Source organism: Daphnia magna, unplaced genomic scaffold (assembly GCF_020631705.1).
Source record: "Daphnia magna isolate NIES unplaced genomic scaffold, ASM2063170v1.1 Dm_contigs103, whole genome shotgun sequence".
NCBI classification, from domain to species: Eukaryota; Metazoa; Arthropoda; class Branchiopoda; order Diplostraca; family Daphniidae; genus Daphnia; species Daphnia magna.
In genome coordinates, this window is record NW_025533124.1 from 317563 (window position 1) to 336520 (window position 18958).

The 18958-nt window shown below is 41.4% G+C and overlaps 2 long non-coding RNA genes and 1 pseudogene across 3 annotated transcripts; all 3 read left to right on the plus strand.

Annotated features, from left to right (window-relative positions):
• The first annotated feature begins 1243 nt into the window (after window positions 1-1243).
• Window positions 1244-8405, plus strand: LOC116935675 (annotated as a pseudogene).
• A 5514-nt stretch (window positions 8406-13919) lies between these two features.
• Window positions 13920-15444, plus strand: LOC116935684. 2 transcript variants are annotated; one of them, XR_004401370.2, is made up of 5 exons: window positions 13920-14070; window positions 14151-14189; window positions 14266-14943; window positions 15000-15136; window positions 15262-15444. It is a non-coding gene; the product is annotated as an uncharacterized LOC116935684 (long non-coding RNA). The 2 variants fall into 2 exon arrangements; XR_004401369.2 differs by having other exon boundaries at window positions 14266-15136.
• Window positions 15445-16025: 581 nt separating this feature from the next.
• On the plus strand, window positions 16026-18433 carry LOC116932918. Its single transcript, XR_006641454.1, has 8 exons — window positions 16026-16393; window positions 16460-16679; window positions 16746-16840; window positions 16907-17085; window positions 17169-17391; window positions 17451-17601; window positions 17662-17917; window positions 17985-18433. It is a non-coding gene; the product is annotated as an uncharacterized LOC116932918 (long non-coding RNA).
• The last annotated feature ends 525 nt before the right edge of the window (window positions 18434-18958 follow it).

Sequence of the window (18958 nt, forward strand, 5' to 3'; positions counted from 1 at the left end):
GGACGATATTGTAGTGTACTCTCGGTCGTTGGACGAACACGTGCAAGGACTGCGCGGGGTACTGGGACGTCTGAGAGGGGCAAATCTAAAAGTGAAGTTGGAAAAATGTACGTTCGCCCAGCCACAACTACGGGCGTTGGGACATATCGTGGATAAAAATGGGGTGTTACCGGATCCGAAGCAAGTGCAGGCAGTGAGAGACTTCCCGCACCCTCCGGTGGATAGTTCCAGAGCGGCAAAAGTGAAGAACATAAGGGCGTTCCTAGGCATGTGTTCGTACTATAGAAGATTTATCGACGGATTCGCGAAAATCGCCAGACCGCTACACGATCTTGTGGGCGAAAAAAACATTTACCTGGGGAGCGGAGGCCATGGAAAGCTTCGAGGCTCTAAAGAACGCGCTAATGGGAGCTTCGCAGTTGGCGTACCCGGATAACACAAAGCCCTTCGAAATCCATCCCGACGCTTGCGAATACGGGATCGGGGCGGCCTTAGTACAGAAGGGGGAGACAGGGGAGAGGCCAGTTGCCTTTGCCAGCAGGCTATTATCCCGAACAGAGCGGAATTATTCCATTACGGAGAAGGAGTGCTTAGCCCTGGTTTGGGCGGTGAAGAAATTCCACAGCTACATCTGGGGGACAAAGGTGAAAGTGGTGACGGACCACCACGCCCTTTGTTGGTTAACGACAAAGAAAGATTTGGCGGGCAGATTGGCACGGTGGGCATTGTCCATACAGAACTATCAGCCCGAAATTGTGTATAAAAGTGGGCGGCTCCATGAGGACGCTGATGCACTATCTCGGTATCCGATGGATGGGATAAAGACAATGACGACGAAGAGGACCTGCTACCGGTATACATGACAGCATGGGAGGAGGAGCGTCGTTGGACGAGAGAAATGCAAGGGGCAGTCCCGGGATGGGTGGAGGTACGCAGGCAACTGGAAAGGAGTACAGCCGTGGCCTACAAAAATTTCGTGCTGATTGATGGACTACTGCATCGCCGAACCTTGGGTAAACAAGGAATGAGGTTGCGTCTATGCGTACCCCCGGATCAACGGTTGGAGATTTTAGACGCGTACCATGGCGATCGTTGGGCTGCGCACTTAGGAGTGAAGAGGACGCTAGGGCGGATAGAGGAAAGATACTACTGGCCACGCTTACGACAGCAGGTACTAAACTACGTGCGGGCATGTCCGCAGTGTCAGGCAAGAAAAAGTCCGCCAGTAGAACCTCAGGGACACATGGAAATCATCCGCGTGGAGAGACCTTTCGAAAAAGTTGGGATGGACATATTGGGGCCTTTTCCCGTGTCGGTGGGGGGCAAGAAGAATATCATCGTTGCGGTGGATTATCTCACCAAGTGGGCAGAGACGAGGGCTGTTCCAACTGCGACGGCCCGGGACGCAGCTGAGTTCTTCGTCGAGGAGATTGTCTTACGGCATGGGGCGCCGGAGGGTGTGGTTACCGACTGTGGAAAGTGTTTCGTCGCGGAGTTTACGAAGGAAGTCATGCGTCTAATGGAGGTGGACCATAGAACGACAACTCCTTATCATCCCCAGGCCAACGGCCTGGTAGAAAGACTAAACCACACGCTGGGGGACATGCTATCGATGTATATAAACTGCACACACACTAACTGGGATGACATTCTGCCCTATATTACATTCGCGTACAACTCTAGTGTTCAGGAATCGACCGGAAAAACACCTTTTTACCTTCTCTACGGCAGAGAAGCGCGGTTGCCGGCGGATGTAGTGATGGGAGTACGCGCGACGCCTCATGCAGAGGATCCTGATGCACTGGCCCGGAATTTGGAAGCCGCGAGAAAGATGGTGAAAGAACGATTGGTACAGGTACAAGAACGACAGAAGCGGTACTATGACGCGACTCGAAGAGCTACACCGCAATTCAGCCCAGGGGAAGAAGTACTGGTGTACAAGCCGTTCCGGAAGGTGGGGAGAGCCGAAAAGTTACTTCACCGGTGGCTGGGACCATTCGTGGTGGTACACCAGGCGTCGGCATTAAATTACGAAGTAAAGAGACCAAGTGGTCGACAGACAGAACTGGTGCACGTGGTGAAAATGAAAAAATTCGTCAGAGGGGCCGAATGGACAGTGGTAGACAAAGAAAGTACGGGAGCAGAACCGAGAAGAATAAAGCCGCAATGCAGCAACCTAATTGCCGGGGGAAAGGACATCCGTGACCGAGAGGCCGAAACTAGAGAGACTACACCCCGGGACGAGGAGGTGCAAGAAGCCCGAAATGAAAGGATTGACGATCAGGTGCGGCGATCGACACGAGCCCGGATGCCACCGGTACGATACGGACAAATGCCGCAAGAGGCAGTGGGGGCTCTTCTCCTTCTGCTAGGACTACTGGGACCGCTGATGGGGGTACAACCCAGTCAAGGACATTCCCAAGAGGCTTTTGTGAGGGATGGAGTAATATTCCAATTACAAGGGGAGGTCTTCTTTAGTGACTCGGAGTGGGTAGTAGTAACCGATGTCTCGTTCAGTCCCATAGAAAACGCCCTGAACAAACTGCACCTTTGGTTCACAGACTCGGCCAAGAAGAAAGAATCGCAGACGGAGGAAACAAGATGGAGTGCACGGTTACGGGCGCAGATGGTGGAAAGGGCGACGGACGGGTTGGAGCTATTGGGACTTGTACGTGAACGGTACGACACGCTGCGGGAGGCGGTGGTAGGAGGGCCCAGGAAGGCCAAGAGAGGTATTATCGACGTCGGCGGTACCGCACTGCACTGGCTGTTTGGGGTGGCGACAAGTCAAGATCTAGAAGGACTTAATGGACAGCTGCAGGCCTTGGGAGGAGTTCGTCGAGGAAGAAGCTAAGAAGCGACGTGCGCGGCGGTGGAGTACCATGCATTGCCTTACGGAAATAGACAACCGTATGGCAGCGCATGAAGATACTTGCTTGACGACGCTGCGCGAGCTGGAGTCGTCCATTGAGCATCTGGCATAGGGATGATGTTTTTTTTTTTGGGGGGGGTGTCATGTGGACTGTATCATGTAGCAATGTTCCCGGTTTTCTTTCGGTCTATATTTTTTTTGTGTTGTTTGTTTTAGTAATGCATTCGGGGACGAATGCAGCTAGAGGAGGGGATGTCACGTGGTCAATGACCACGTTATGTGATCCGGTATGCAATGCTACCGGACGTGTGACGTCAGTGTTTCCCCCCCATATATAGTCCCCCGTTGTCGTGTATCAAGCCCCCAGTCTTAGTCTTGTGAACCGTCAATACAACTTACTGCTACAGTATGAATATGGGATCTCGGCGAAGCGGACATTACCCATACGTAAAAGACGTTCAAGGAATGTAAACTTGGAAATCGGGTATGTTCCAAGTACAACTACGACGTCTCAAAATGACGTGTTTGGGACGTCTATGGGACGGCACTGTGTTATCTGGGTTTCTGATGTGTGTATGTAAGCCCTAGAAAAAAAAATGACATTTGGATTGCAAATATACGAAGCAGTTAGATTGGAAACGCAATTTTCAATAATAGATAATAGGAAATTTGATTTGATGGACATTTGATAAAACCTACTGTTTTGCCGTTTTCTTGGCTTCCATTAGTCTCTCATCCATTTCCTTCATCAACTGTATGGCCTGGTTTTCCGGACATTTTCGATATCACAGCAATTCCGCAGCTCTTTATTATTTTTTTTTTCGACATTTCTTTTTTCCTTGATTTCTCTTAGTTTTTGTTCAATTTCCCTGCTCTCACGATCAATTTTACTATTCTTCTCAAACAATTCTTTTTCCGGTTTATTTTCCACTTCTTTGTCACCGTTTTTATCCATTTCTTCTTCTACATTTCCCTTTTTATCTCACTTCCATCGTCACCTTTACTGGCATCACTTATTTCTTCCTCTGTATTTCTATGTTCTCTCTTACTTTTTTCTTCATGACCAAGAGTATCTTTGCTTACTTCTAACTCTAGATATCTCATGCTTTCCTTCATTGCACCTTCCGAAACACGTCTTTCTTCATCTTCCTCTTCCTCCATGATAGTCTCAAAGACAAAAACTATGACTTCTTCGTCCTCAAGCAGCAGCATTTGCGACAATATTTGGTCTATGCTATTATTGTCTGACTCCATTTTTTCTGAGGAAGAACATACCTCTGGCGAATATCCTGATGTCATTGATCTAATATTAAAACTTATACCAGTGTTTTTGACCAAAATTACAATACGACGTGCCTGGACACAATGTTTGCAATTGTTTACTTTAAAAAATAACGAGTATAGCGTGGCTCAACTAATTGCCTTCCCTTCCATCTTTTTCAAAAACACACGATAAAAATTCGGAAAAAAAGAATAAAGTGTTGGCCTTAAATAACGGCCGATAGATGGCATTGCTAAACAAAGCAACTATGTAACGACATTTCTAAGCTGACCACTCCAACGTGCTCACCACATGTAATACATTTTGAACACTGTTACCAATGTTTGTTTGCTTATGTTATACTAAACGAAGTAAATAATTAGACAAGAAGACATCATTTCTTATTTAAAGTAAGTATTTGTATTGATTGGACGATTGGACTATGATATGCATAAGCTAAATTCGTTTTTATTGTACGTTGTTATATATATAGTATGTATGAGTTAAAATGACAAGACATTCGGCTTACTGTGGCAAACATTTCACAATTTAAGAATGAAAAGTTACAAATGTAATGCTATGCTACAAAATTATAAAATTTACTGCGTTATGAGAGACCCATACAACAATTTTACAGTTTAATCAAAAGGTAGAGTTCCTGAGAACATGAGACACTTACCATTATTGCTTTGAAGTAATCAGTTTAGTTTTGAAGAAGTCAATGTTTTATACAAATTTTGAAACGTGGGCCAGTTGTGGGTAACATTTTTCAGTTGAAGCCTGAGTGCTTTCTAGGCTTTAGGGGAAAAGGCTACTATGTTTGAACTTTAAACTAAAGAATTCCTGTCTTCCAGTTAGAGAAAGGTTTCTCAAAATCTGGGAAAAAGTCATTTTATGACTGATATGTTTAATAGAATAGATTTTAATAGATTGACTGCGTTCCAAGTTTTTGTGAGATCGTTCTATGTTTTACCTTAAACAATCAATTCTGTTGCACTTTTGTTAAATTTCTAATGCTTCATTAAAACATTGCAAAGTATGTTGTTTGTTGATAAAATTTGTTATTGAATTTTTTAGTACGTTCCACTATTTTCCAGAATTTTCCTTATTGTCACTGATTTTGCCAACAGGAAAAATTGTGTTCTGTGATTTTGGGGGAACGTTCCATGTTTCACCTTCCAAACAATTCATTCAGGTTTTAAGAAGGGAATTATTCATAAAAATTTATGAGCACAGACTTCCTTTGGCAACTGACTGCATAGAATATTTCTTAAAATAAAAAATTTTTTATTGAAAGTCTAACTGCCTTCCAAGATTTTGAGGAAATTTATAATACACAAATTTTGAACACAAGAATTGATGTGTACGAATTAGGGAAGTGTTTTTCAAAATCTTTTAATGCATTAATTTTGTGATTGATATTTATAAAAAAATGATTAACTGCATTCCGAGGTTTTTTTAGGCTGTCCTATGTTTTGCCTTCATAAGAATTTTCGTTTGCCAAAAGAAATATTTGTCGAAATGTCGGCATTTAGATGAATTGTGAGTGAGTTCCGTAACAGATAGTATGCGTAGAAGACTGCTCAAAATGGTTTGGTTCCTTAAAACGTTGAAGCTCAGCCATATTTTAACATTATTTTTATTATAAGCATGGTTTGATGTTGAATCTTTTAAATAAAAAACTGACTAATTTTAAAATGTTCCAAAAGACAGTGATGTCCAAATAAATCGAGTGTACTATTATTTCGCATAATTTGATTTTCATTACAGATTTCCTTTTTTCCCAGAAATACATCGAGATCATCTGACTGCTACAGCGAAATTCCAACCCTGCCGCTTCAACTGCCGCACCAATGCAGGGAATTCCATCCACGCTTCAATATTCAAGTAAAGTATTCCCGAACCTTATCCTTCCCCTACCAAAGGGTTGTTGGATTAAACCCGGCACTGAAAAACTAGCTTCCTTTGAGGGTCCTTCACAAGTTACTGTGGATCAATTTTCCTGTGCGGTTGATGATTCGTTGTCAGACACGCTCCGAGGCCAAAGAGTACGGTAAGGCCGGGAGAATGCAGAGCTGGTGATTTGAGAACAGTCCTATAATACCGGAGATATAGTGATAGGTGTTTGGGGTCAACAATTTATAAGGTTTAAGCACTCGGAAACCACATCGAGCAACTGCCTGGGACGGTATCGTGTGGTGGAACGGTTATACATATTAATCATTGATGCTTTTGTTTGTGCCATTGTTTGTATTGTCCTCCCAAAGTCCTTCTTTATCGTCGGTCAACAAATACCGAATTGTTCGGTAACAGAAATGCCACCACGCCGTCAACTGACTGATGCCGAAAGGGAGGAGAAAAATTGGAAGCAAAGAGAAATGGGGCACTAGAAGATCCTGAGACTAAGGTCAAACGCTTAGAAGAGAACCAAGTCGGGACTCAGTACGTCCATGACGAGAAAAAGCTGCGTGTCAATCAAGAAGTTGAACGACAAACCCAAAATGAATTGCAAAGGCAAGGGCGTCTAGATGTTGAGGCGGTAAGACGAAGAGAGAGTTCAGCTAACGAGCCAGAAGAAGTGCAACAGGATAGACTACGAGAGCGAGTATTGCGACAGCAAGCTCTGCGTGAAAAGGAAAATGAGGAAGAAAGACGTGCAAGGCTATGAGAGCAGGCAACACGGCATCAAGCTGCACGCGACGTTGAAACGGAAGAAAGTAACCGTATACGGCTACGAAAGAAAGCAAAAAGCAAGTATTTCTACGTGACGCTGAAACTGACAAAGAGAGTAACGTTAGATTGATGGGAGACAATTTGCGACTTTAAGCCCAGCGCGGCCAAGAATCTGCAGAAGAGAGAACGTTTCGTATAACGGTGGATTGATTGCGACAACAGATTTATCTACTCGAAGAAACGCACGAGGACGCTGAGGTACGTCGGGAAATAAACAGAGAGCAAACGATCATCTACAGGGCGGCAGAGATTGAAAAAGAGAGAGAAGAAAGACACGAAGAAAGTCAGCTTCGAATACAGAGGCTGCGAGAAGAGAGAGAAGAAGACGAGGAATTACATCGTGCAATGAATGCATTGGAACGTGCCGAAATTATCCCTATGGATACCGAAGAGGAACGCACTTTCCGCGAGGAGTTGTTAGCTGGCCTGCAAAATCTTGACAACCGAAAAAGACTGCGTTCCATTGCACGATTACGAGGATATTAATCCTATTTGCGAAGAATGCAATGCCAAGCATTTCAAGGGTGAACGACCTACAAGAAATTCACACAATGCTGTGCAAAAGGCAAAGTGATTCTTCCACCCCCAAAGGAGTTCCCTCGACCGTTGGCTAGACTATTGCAAAATGACCATCGAAAGGAAAAAGCTTTTATGCAGAAGATCCGCAAATACAACAGCGCCCAAACTTTTGCTTCGTTTGGAGCCAATATTTCATCGCCACCAGGGCGTGGACCTTATTGTTTCAGAAACCACGGTCAAGTGTACCACAAAAATACACCCGTCGGCCCCAATACTAACAAACCCAGGTATGCGGATCTTTATTTTAAAGGACGCTACGAAGGCCAGCGAGTTCAGAGCGCATTCCATGTCAAACGGAGGATTCTACAGGAACTTGATGGAGGAATTGGACACAATGTTCCGAGAAAGGAATCCTTAAGCAGCCATTTACAAGATGATGCGTCAAGTGCTTGAAGAAGAGTACCGCCAAGTAGAAGCTGAGAACCTACCTCACCAAACTGTGGGAATGATCATCAGCAGTGATCGAAGAAATCTGGACCAGAGACGTTACAACAGCCTGTCGACAAACGATATTGCTGTCATTTTCAAAAGCACAAACGTTGAGCCGCCAGCAGCGAAGAGAGATATCCCTGGCCATCTCTTCATCTCGGTCAGAGGGAGAACATTCGTTCAGATAGACACACAACAGCCCATGTGCGACCCAATGACTTATCCCTTGCTGTTCCCAATGGTGACGATGGATGGCATGTAAACATGCCTTATACCACCACTACAGGGCGGGAAAGAGAGGAAGCAGCAGTGCGGGCAATGGATGTGGAGGAAGAGGAAGTGGTCGATCTCCCAAGACTTAGTGAGTTAATACAGTTGAAAAATCCACCGGTAAAAGCCTTAACTGGTGATAAAGAGCCGGTGGAAGAACTAGAACCAGAACCAGAGGAGCAAATGGATGACGGCGAAAACGATCCTCACCCGGGAAGAAAATTTAGCTGTTTCTTTTTACGACCAGCTTGCCCTTCCTAGTCTTAGCCTGATTAAGCCTAGCTTATCAGTTTTATGCTGCATTCCTACAGGGCACAGTCATTCTCCGAAAGCAATCGATCTGCTTACTGGTCAGTAGCATGGATTCGACAGGCTGTAAACGACTAGACTGATCCGTTTAAAAAAACAACTAATACTAGCAAACATTTATAAGCTCATTATTGGCTATGTAGAACAAGCTATAAAATGTTGTGTTCAGTTAAGTTTAATAGCCTCATTTATTATATAATTTGACGGAATAAATAAGATCTTTCCCTATTTATAGCCCCATCCCAGCAAACAGTGCTGGAGATGGTTATGGAGACGGTGCCAACAGAAGGCTATGTAGCCTGCTGGGCAGACCCTATACTATAACGAGATTGGAAAAGTCCCAGTCTATACCTTAAGTAACATCAAGGTTTGAAGAAATATTAGGATGCATTAATAAATATGAAGTTTATGGTTGTATTAGACGAATCATGACCATTTTTAAGAGCATAATATAATTAATCACTTTCAAAGGGGTTGACAAGAGCGGTAGCAACATATAATTGGGCCGATGGAAGTTGGCAGGACAAAACACATTTTTCAGAAATCTGGCTGTAGTCACAAGCAATTACAGTTGAACTGATGCCAAAAAGCTTTGCGGTTTGGCCGGGAAAAGCTGTGAAAACGACGTCACCTATAGGCTCAGGAGTATAAGTCTTTTTTTTTCCCGTCCCTATTTTTTTGCAGATAAGGAAAGATTGAGAACTGTGTCCATCATGAAAATACAAAATTCGTTCAATGAGGACAAACTCTCCGTCATGCAGTAAGGCACAGTAGTTGACCGACTTCTTTGACCGAGTATAGCTAGTGGTCGTAAAAATAGAACTAGAAGACATTAGCTGGAATCGCTCAAAAGTACGACAGACGTCTAAATTGAGATTATTGAGAAATACTCCCAACTTTTTGTCCCTGCTGAACAAATTTAACAGCGCAGTTTCTTCTTCGATGGTTAACTTGTAATTATTTTGTGATCCCAACAACTTGACAATTCCATCATTTACTAAAATTCCCTTTGAGCAGCCGATTCGCCCAGTCAACACATCTGGCAAATGCAGCAGATCTTTTAACAGCTGTACAACATTAAGAGGTAAGTTATACTCATTAATAAGAGCTATAGCCTCCCTCTTTACTTCAGCCAACATAACGTGATTCTCCGCCATTTGCTCGACCACAGCTCTCGTTCCATGCGAAAGGTCCAGGAGGTCCTTGATGAACCCTTCTGGTATGAAGTTGGATGTGGTCCAGAGGCATCCCCAGTCTAGTACGCTTTGGGCCAAATGGGTCAGGAAATGGACGTTGATGCGGATATGCTCTTTTCCATAAAGGCGCTCCATTTCCGACAAGACGTTCTTCATCAGGACCTCGACTTTTGCTACATCATCAACGTGAACTTCTTTTCTAAGAAGAGTGCTGATCCCATAAACCACGTCAGCAAAATGTCGAAAGTATTCCGCTGGCAAGACGCCTTCTAGTAGCTGAAAGTGGTATAGGGCAAAAGAACGGAACATAGAGGCTTTCCAATCCGATAAGTCCTCATTGTCGTCGATTATTCTGGTGATTTCGTAGGGAGGGCGCGATGAACTAAGCCGCCTCTTGATGATTTCAAGGTCTTCCTTCTTCCCGATGAACCAGGGCTTCTTGCTCCACTGTTTGCTGGTCCAGAGTTGAATCAGATGCTTGAAAGTCCCCTGGAAAGTAGCGTGCATGTAATCAGGAATCATAGCACGCCCGAAATCAAATCCGGGCAAATTCGACAAGGGAGTTGGTCCAGCAACCCCATTGACAGCTTTTCCAGTTTCGACTGCTTTCTGTGTATCGCGCAGATGCTACGTAAGAGTTCTTCTTTCTGGGGCCGGTTTTCCAGGGCCAGGTTCCGGATACACGCGAGTGTGACCTTTTCCTTTCCTCATTATCTCCCCTTTGAGCAAGCACCAATTGCAGCCACATTCTCCGTTAAACTGGGTGCAGTTGAGGACGACTGGACGGCCCATGGTGTCCGTTGTCACGATGAGAGTGCGCAACTTGTAAAGCTTGCCGTCAACGACGAACCCATTGGCTTCAATCCGGGTCAGTTCCTCAATCGTTCGAGTGAGGAAAGCTACCCTCTGCGGTTTTCGGTTGGCAAATTAGAGAGCCAATAATATGACGTTGGACCGCCTAAGTCGATATGGAACCTCGTTGATAATAGCCATCAACACCCAAAAGCTATAATTTCTGACCTGGAAATCGTATTGAAAAAGAATAATAAAATTAATAATACGCAATTTAAAAGTGTGATCATTATTTTACCTTGAATTTCTGGACGCCATCGGCGTTTAACTGAATTGTAATAGTGTCGTCATCTATCAGCCCTTTCTTTCTAAGCTGGCGGTAACAACTGCCTGAATTCACATCGCTCCTTATATTTTCATCAGGAAGCTTTTGTGGAGTCAACCCGTGCTGTCGGACGAAATAGGTCAATTGCTCCGCTATTGACAAGTGAACTATGTAACAAGCCCTCTTTCCTTGGGTCTCTGGGTTGTTGTGACCACAAGGCTGATCAAAGAGAGGCACATTCTTGCCATCGACTTGCAGCATGGCGTCGCAAGTTTTCTTGCGGCAAATTTGAAGTGTTCTGATCTTGGTTTTGCGTAATTTCTTGTACTTCGACAGCAGGTTGTGACCACTGGTTAGAGCCTTGATTTTGGATCCGGTTGCTATCTGCATGATTTTCAAGTGATTGGACAGTGACTTCTTTGTTTGTTTATCCTTCAGAAAGTGTGCAACACTGAGCAAAGGAAGATAAGAATGGGAATGAGCATCAACTGGTCCGTCCTGAAAAAAAAAATAGTTTATTGAGATAAAATTAACATTTACATATTTCAAAACTACTAGTGTGACTAAAGTGATAATTACCTCATCATCTTCATAGCTTTCATAGTCAGCTGAATCATTGTTATCTTCTTCATCGCTTTGATGATCTAGAAAGTCTTGAAAGTTTACATCTGCTTGATGTACTTGTTTGCCCTAAATAAAAGATAACATTTTAGAGCTATTTCATAAAATTGCATTTTGAAAATAAATGTACAATACCACAAAATCATTAGGTTCCGTTAGCACTGGGTTGTCAGAGGTTTCTATTTTGCTGAATGAAGTGATGTACGGGATACATTGCTGTGAGACAGGCTGGGAAAGGATGTTTGATCTTGATGAAATCTGATTTTGATCTTCGTTATGTGAACTCCCTGCTTGGTGATCAATTTCGTCCGTGTATTCCAACAACTCTTTCATTTATTCATCTGCTAGGAGCTGGGCTTTTCTTTTTCTTGTCCGTCGGTCTTGTTTGATTTCGACGACCATTTCTTCCTCTTCAATCCGATGCCGTGAAATTTTTTCTTTTGCTTATATGGTATATTCACTAAATTCAATATTCGTATATTCACTATCCGTTTCACCAATATACAATATTGGTGTTTTTTTGTGGTTACTGGTCGCTTTTCAATATTTCGCCGAACTTTGTTTTCAAGTTTCAAGTTTCAAGTTTTTCAAAATACCAACAGTAATTTTGTTCATAATTTCGGAAAATATGTTGCTAGGTTGTCAAACATGGTTAAAAGAGTAAACAATACGAAAATAGCGCTCGGCCCCGCACCAATCGGGGAGCTTTTTAGTCGATCCGGTGCGGGGATAATCTTAATCGGGGAAGCGATTTCATTGCTGGGTGTGGTGATATCGGTGATCGGTGTCTTCCCCGATTATCAATGAATAGTGATCTAAATTGGCAGTTGCCCTGCGGCAAACAAGAACAAAATGTGACCCTAGTCACGTGATTCTCGTTGCCCTATCAGAACTCAAGGTCACTGGTAAGACTAACCCTCTATGGCTGAAGCAGTGCTATCGGTGCAGCACCGATTATAGCACCGTTCCGCACCGAAAAAAGAAATCCCCGCACCGAACTTCCCCGATTCATAAATGCTCAAAAGAAAGATATAAAAAATAAGCTCTAAAAATGAAAGTTAAAATCTTTATTATTTTCTTTTCTTAGGTGAAATTTATATAAAGAAGTTAATTATCGTTAATTATTTCCAATTTTATATCAACATCTATTTTGATTTTTTTTAAATCAGGGAAGCTTAGCGGTGTCCCCGATTAGAGTGTGATCGGGGCCGAGCCCTATACGGAAAGAAGATGAGGAAATAATGAAACACTGCAATAAAACCACGAAAAAATGCATGAGAACCAAAATGTCTTTATTTCAGTATACCATCACATTAAAGATACACTCAATTTTTTTCTGAATTAACTGCAAAGTTAACTCGCTTTGGACAATCCTTATAAAAATGCCCCTTCGAAAGACACTAAGAAAAAAAAATTTTATTTATCGTAAAAATTAATACAACAATATTACCTACCTTAAAACATTTCTTATTTTTTTTCTTCCTCTCCAGAGTCCGCTTCCTATTTTTTTTTTGTTTCTTTTTTTTGCGCACCAACAATTGGGATCCAGTTGCAATTTTTTCGGCAGGGATGGGAGGGTTAGTTGACGCGTATGGAATGGGTGAAGGTGGTGTTGGAGTGAAAGAAGGACTGGATGGACTAGGTGAGAGTGGTGGTGGAGTGAAAGAAGGAATGCATGGAATGGATGAGGGTGGTGGTGGAGGGAAAGAAGGATTGCATGGACTGGATGAAGGTGGTGGTGGAGTGAATAAAGAAGTCTCTTCGGCAGGGATTGGGGGGTTAATTTGCATGTATGGAATGGGCAAGGGCTGGGAAGTGGGAGGAATATTAAACGAAGGTGTTGGTGAGGACGGAGTTGGGGAGTGAATAACAGGTGGTATTGGATTTTGGATGTTTTGCTTCTTCCTACAATTGTTAATATTAAATAATCATTAGCTAATATTGTTTACATATGTTTAAAATACTTACTTTTTCTCAGCTGTAATGAACGCTCTTACTAGAGCTCTGCAATTTGTGTTCTTCGCGGGAAGCCATTGATTGTCCGTGTCTGGGTAATTCTTGAATTTTACAAGGTACCAGACACGGAGCAATCCTTTTTCATTAGGGTACAAACTATGGGGTTACAAAAATAACAGTTTAAATTAAACATTATAAAAACAAAAACAAAAACATACAAAATAAACAAAAAAAAAACATAACATACCGGCGTTCAAGTATTTCCTCCACCTCATATTCAGGATCTTCGTCTTCGACCATTTTTAGTTTCACAATACTTAGTAGGAACAAAAAAAATAAACGTCTTTCACATACAGCACTTGAACTCCGTGTGAATTCAAACTTTGGTCTACTGACTATCTGTTTGCGCAAAGGGATTAAGCCCACTGCCCCATCGAAACATAAATATTGCAATGTGCAGCTGTTTTCCCTAAGGAATGGCCCCACTGTTTCATAGATTTTCTTATTTTCTAATTTTTTTTCTAATTGCAACACTGCACACAAGTTAAACTTGCAAATTGTCAACGTTGTTGTGTGTTCAGCTCATAAAGTGTGGTGGCGTCATAGTGTGTGCGTTGGGTTACTCTCAACTGGTCAAATTTTTCTTTTAAGTAAAGAAAAAAGTTTTAAATTGTACTAGTGTTCATTACAAATCGACGGCAATATAACCAGAGCTTAAGAAAAAAAGGTTTGAAATTCCATTTATGTCAGCTAGAGTGTATTATTTTTGCGCAAATTTATAAATACCCTTTACATCCAATCCTTTAGCATGAGAGTGACATCATGTTCTGTATCATTAGAAGCAAGGTATACTAAAAGTGGCTAACAAAAAAGTAATTGCATAAATTAAATTTCTTTTATTAACTCATTTCTTATCTTCTAGGAGGAAGCAATTGTTTATTCGTTAGCCAGGGCCTTACAAGACTTGGTTTAAATTTCAACGGTCCAGGGCTTGTAAGCATGGGGTTTGTTCTTTAGTTAGCCAGGGTTTTGACGAACTTTGGTTTATCATTGAACAAGCCCAAGGTTTGCAAGCATTGGATAGTTTTAATTTGGTAGCCAGGATCTTGTAAGGCATTGGTTTAGGGTGGAACATGGTTAACACTGCTCGATGCAGTTTTATCCGTTAGCCAGGGTCTTACAAGATTTGGTTTAAATTTCAACGGTCCAGTGCTTGTAAGCATGGGAGTGTTCTCTAGTTAGCCAGGGTTCTGACGAACTTTGGCAAGCATTGGATAGTTTTAATTTTGTAGCCAGGATCTTGTGTGGCATTGGTTTTTCAATGGAACGTGGCCAGGTCTGACACCAGCTATTTGAACAGCTAAGTGGTATCTTTCTGTCATTGTATTATATTTCAAATAACACTTATTTTACTGTAGATATCATTATCCTGAGGAGCCAATGTTTGGCGAAGTAATCTTCATGTGCAGACACCAGAAGGATAGTGGCTTAATTTTTTAGTTTATTGTTGAACAAAAGCATTGCGATTAAATCTTTATTAATTCATTTTCTTTTTTTGTTATAGTTGTTAGCCAGGTTATATTTAAATTATATTAAAGAGGTAGTAGATAGAGCTTTAAAGTAAAAAAAAATCGCTTGTTGATATTCGCCTTTTAGATCCATGTTTCTTCCAGTCTGGCCGTGTGGGCTTTGGACAATAACGGCTGCGTCTACGTCAGACAAGATGTAACACGCCAGCTACCCATCGGCACGGAATGGAACAAAGGTGTCGAGGCTACTCAGCTAGCGGTCAGGTAACTTTATGTCTAATAATGCTAACATCTCTTGTTACAAACTAAATTCGATTGGTTTTGAAAATAATTGTTTTTATATAACACGTATCATTCTTTTTTTCTTTTAAAAATGTATTTCGATATAGTTGGAAAGCCATCTGGGTTTTGACGAACGGGGAGGTTTACCAATTAACGACATCATCCCCCTTGAAAAGCGACGAAGGACAACACTATGAAGTTCTACAGTTAGATGAAGACTGGGTCTTACTTTAATGCATAAAAAACTACCGAGTGACCATTTAAGATTGCAATACAAATGAAGAGTTAAATAACATTTTAAAAAGAACTTTACTTGATAAACAGAACATTTAACATTTTTGTGACATGGAATACGAAATTGAGTTAATCCGAACGTTATTCGCACGATCAGCAGCTTTATAAACGATGTATTGTTACACTCTTAAATAGCGCAATAATTCTTATGCCAGTTGTGCACTTATTTTAAACAGTTATTTATGTGGAAATTGGCTGGCTGGCGCGCTCTGGCGTCTGGACTGGCCGATTGATCGAGTAAACTGCGTAATGTTTTTAACTCGATTTTTCAATGCAGTGGTGGTAGTTATTCGGCTTTTTATTGTTTCTGTAAGATGCTGCAGAAACATCTTGTCATCGTCCTGGAAGATATGTGTTTAATAGTACCCAAGCCGGCCGAACGAACGGTAAATATTCAATTTAGTTGAATTAAGAAGATAAAGTAATATGATAAACGATTGCTACTCACGTACGAAAAAAAAATTATGTGTGATAAGGACTGCTGTTTATTCTGAGCAATTTCCAACAAAAAATATCTGCCATCTGCTTTTACTTTCGTGAAGCTCCCCGATTACGCGGAATTTTTAAATACTGGCATATTTCTTCGGGTTTTTATTAACATCTCAGAGTTGTGGCACATAAAAATACCTAGCATATTAATATTCAATCAGATTAAGTAATGTTTTTAATATATGACACTGAGTAGGGCGAAACAAAAATAACTAAAATAAAGACGGACTGTTGGACTTTTTGAAAACTGGCAATGCCTTCAGCTAATGTCTTTCTAGTTGTCGATGGCTATTGCACTTTCGCGCCAAAACACAGATTTTCTTCCATTGTCAGCGTACTCATCAGACAAAAGCTCAATAAGTGCCTTTATCAGAATTTTATGCTTTTATTTCTCTATTTTGCCGAAAGCCATCATCAGGATTCATTGGTTCATTTTACTTACTCGATAGCCGACAGGTATCTTTTCCTCGTGTTAAGCTTGTATATTGGTATGCTACCGATGAGTCTCTTTATTTTTTTCAGGTCTTCTCTCAGAAAATGAACGACGTAATCAACAGTACAGTGGCCACAAGAACTAACGAATCTCAAGTTTATATCCTCACTGAATATAGTTCTGGTACTTCCAAACGTATTGGCATTTCTTTGATCAACAGCTTGTACAAGCCAAAGCTGACAGAGGATCCTGAAGACCGCTTGGTTTTGTTGGACTCGTGGATAAAGAAAAAAATCAAGTCATTATCAGGTTAGTAAAATTATTTTATTTGAGTTGTGTGGGTTAATATAATCTTAATTTCTGATTTATATCTAGATGGCCCCAGGACAGCACCTCTAGTTGGAACTTGGACAAGTATGACAAGCCAGTCGAGTGTGATTACCGTCCAGCTATAGTTCTATTTTACTCTGGTAGAATTCCCTTAAATTTTGTCACTGCTGGTGTGCTTTATTTAACCCTCTTTCTTTCTTTTAAAGATGACCAACATAGTGCTGGTAAGAAGAGGGATGAAATCATCAAGGAACGGAAGTCCAGTTTGGTTAATGACTCTTACCAAAAAGCAAGACGCAGTCTGAACTTTCAGTCAGATAAAACTGCTGAAAAGCGTCCTCTCAACAATGGAGATACAGTACAAGTTGCACTTTCGTCTGAAGAGGTATGACATGGTTAAAATTTTATCACCTTAATAATTTATCATATTCTAACTTCACTTGTCTTGTATTCATTATATTTTAATAGGAGATCAACGTATTGAGAGCCAAGATAAAGAGATTAGAAGAGGAACGTGCTGAAGCTGGGGAACAGAGAAATGCTATAGTTACACTCGAGACCAAGGTTATTTCACTTGAAAAGCAGCTGGACCGGATGGCAGAAGAGCTGGGGGAGAGAGAGAATGAAAACATGAACTTAAATGAGCAAATTGAACAGCTCAAAAACCATCATCCGATCGCCATAACAACAGGTATTTCTATTTTTGTCTTTGGAAATGATAAATATTTATTTGTCTCTTTTCTTTTCTAGAGTTGCAGAAAACTTTCACAATTTCCATTAAAGAGACAATTATATCGTCTATTCAAGAAGCAATGAAATCGATCAGCCCGGCACGCCTAGTTTAAGCCCTCCGAGAACTCCTTCGCCTTCTAACTCTCTGCAAGATTTTGGTAGTCAACTGGTAAGTTTGAATACATCGTATAATTTCCTTTTATTTTTATAATGATTTTGTTTATCTCAGGTTCCTCTTGGAAAGCAGCAAAAAGGCTCTCCACCGCCAATGATGATAAATGGCGCAGCCTTGCGTCGTGCAATTACTGCTGGTAGAATGGGAGCAGCACAGCCACAGGTCAACTCCTGCGTCAGGGAGCTTTTGTCGGGATTTTTCTCGGACGCACAACTCGCCAAGTTGTCCTTATCAGGACGAAAATGTCCAACTAAACAAGACGGAGAAGCCAAGGAAAAGCTTTCTGGAAATATCAAGCTATCCATTACCGGTAATTTAGTAAATTTTTATCGTGTCTTAAACATACAAGTCTTAATTAATTGTAATTTAAATTTTAGATTTTGTGATTGATCGATGGAAAGTTTGGCATGGTGCCAAACTTGATCAACGTAGTGTGAACAGCGCATTCACAGCAAGATTTGGTGGCGCGCATACAAATCAAAGGAAGCAGGGTGGAAAACCTACCAGTACAGAAGATCCTGAAGAAAATATCTTCCTGGATGGACCAGCTAGGAAGAAAGGTGGAGAGAATTTCAACACTGGAGGTGACATTGGATTCGATTTCAACGAGGAGTACGAAGACAACGAAGGTGGCAGCGATCGAGTCATTAATACCAACGAGTATTAATGTTTTTAAATCGGATTCGTGCTCTCGTTTCTTCATATTTTTAATGTGTTATTTATTTAAAACTAACTCAGCATTGCCAGTGATTTTATTCCAAAAATTCCCGAGCTATTTTTTTATCAAATACGTATGTATGAGTCCTAATGTTTCTACAATAAATGCTTTTAAACAAGAATCATATGGTTCAAATTCATATTATGTATTCATTTAAATGCCTATATTATTATTAATATAGGCTGCGGATACGGGTTTTTATATAGGGAAAATTTAACCTTGAAAAAACAGGCTAAAAATAGCAAAAATATTACTAGCCACAACTAGCCTGCGCTAGCTGTTTTCAGTTAGCTAGATACAGCGGCGCTTTACTAGTCTGTTTTCGACACAAACTAGCTGATTTTTGTAAGCAAGACCCGGCAAAACTAGCCAAGGAGCAGTAGCCTATATTAGCTAATTTCTAGCTAGATTTTCTTCCCGGGCATCGATTGAATCGTGGCAGAGGAAGACAAAAAGAGTCACGCAGTGCGAATTTTTTTACAGCTTTCTCATGTCGATTCAGGATTATTTCAACATCGTCTTGGCCGGTGGATCACTCACCCAGCAATGGACGGTCGATTCTTACGTCAAGATTGAAGCCAACCGCGTCAAGTACATCAACGAACATCAGGTTGAGCTCCACGTGGCTCAATA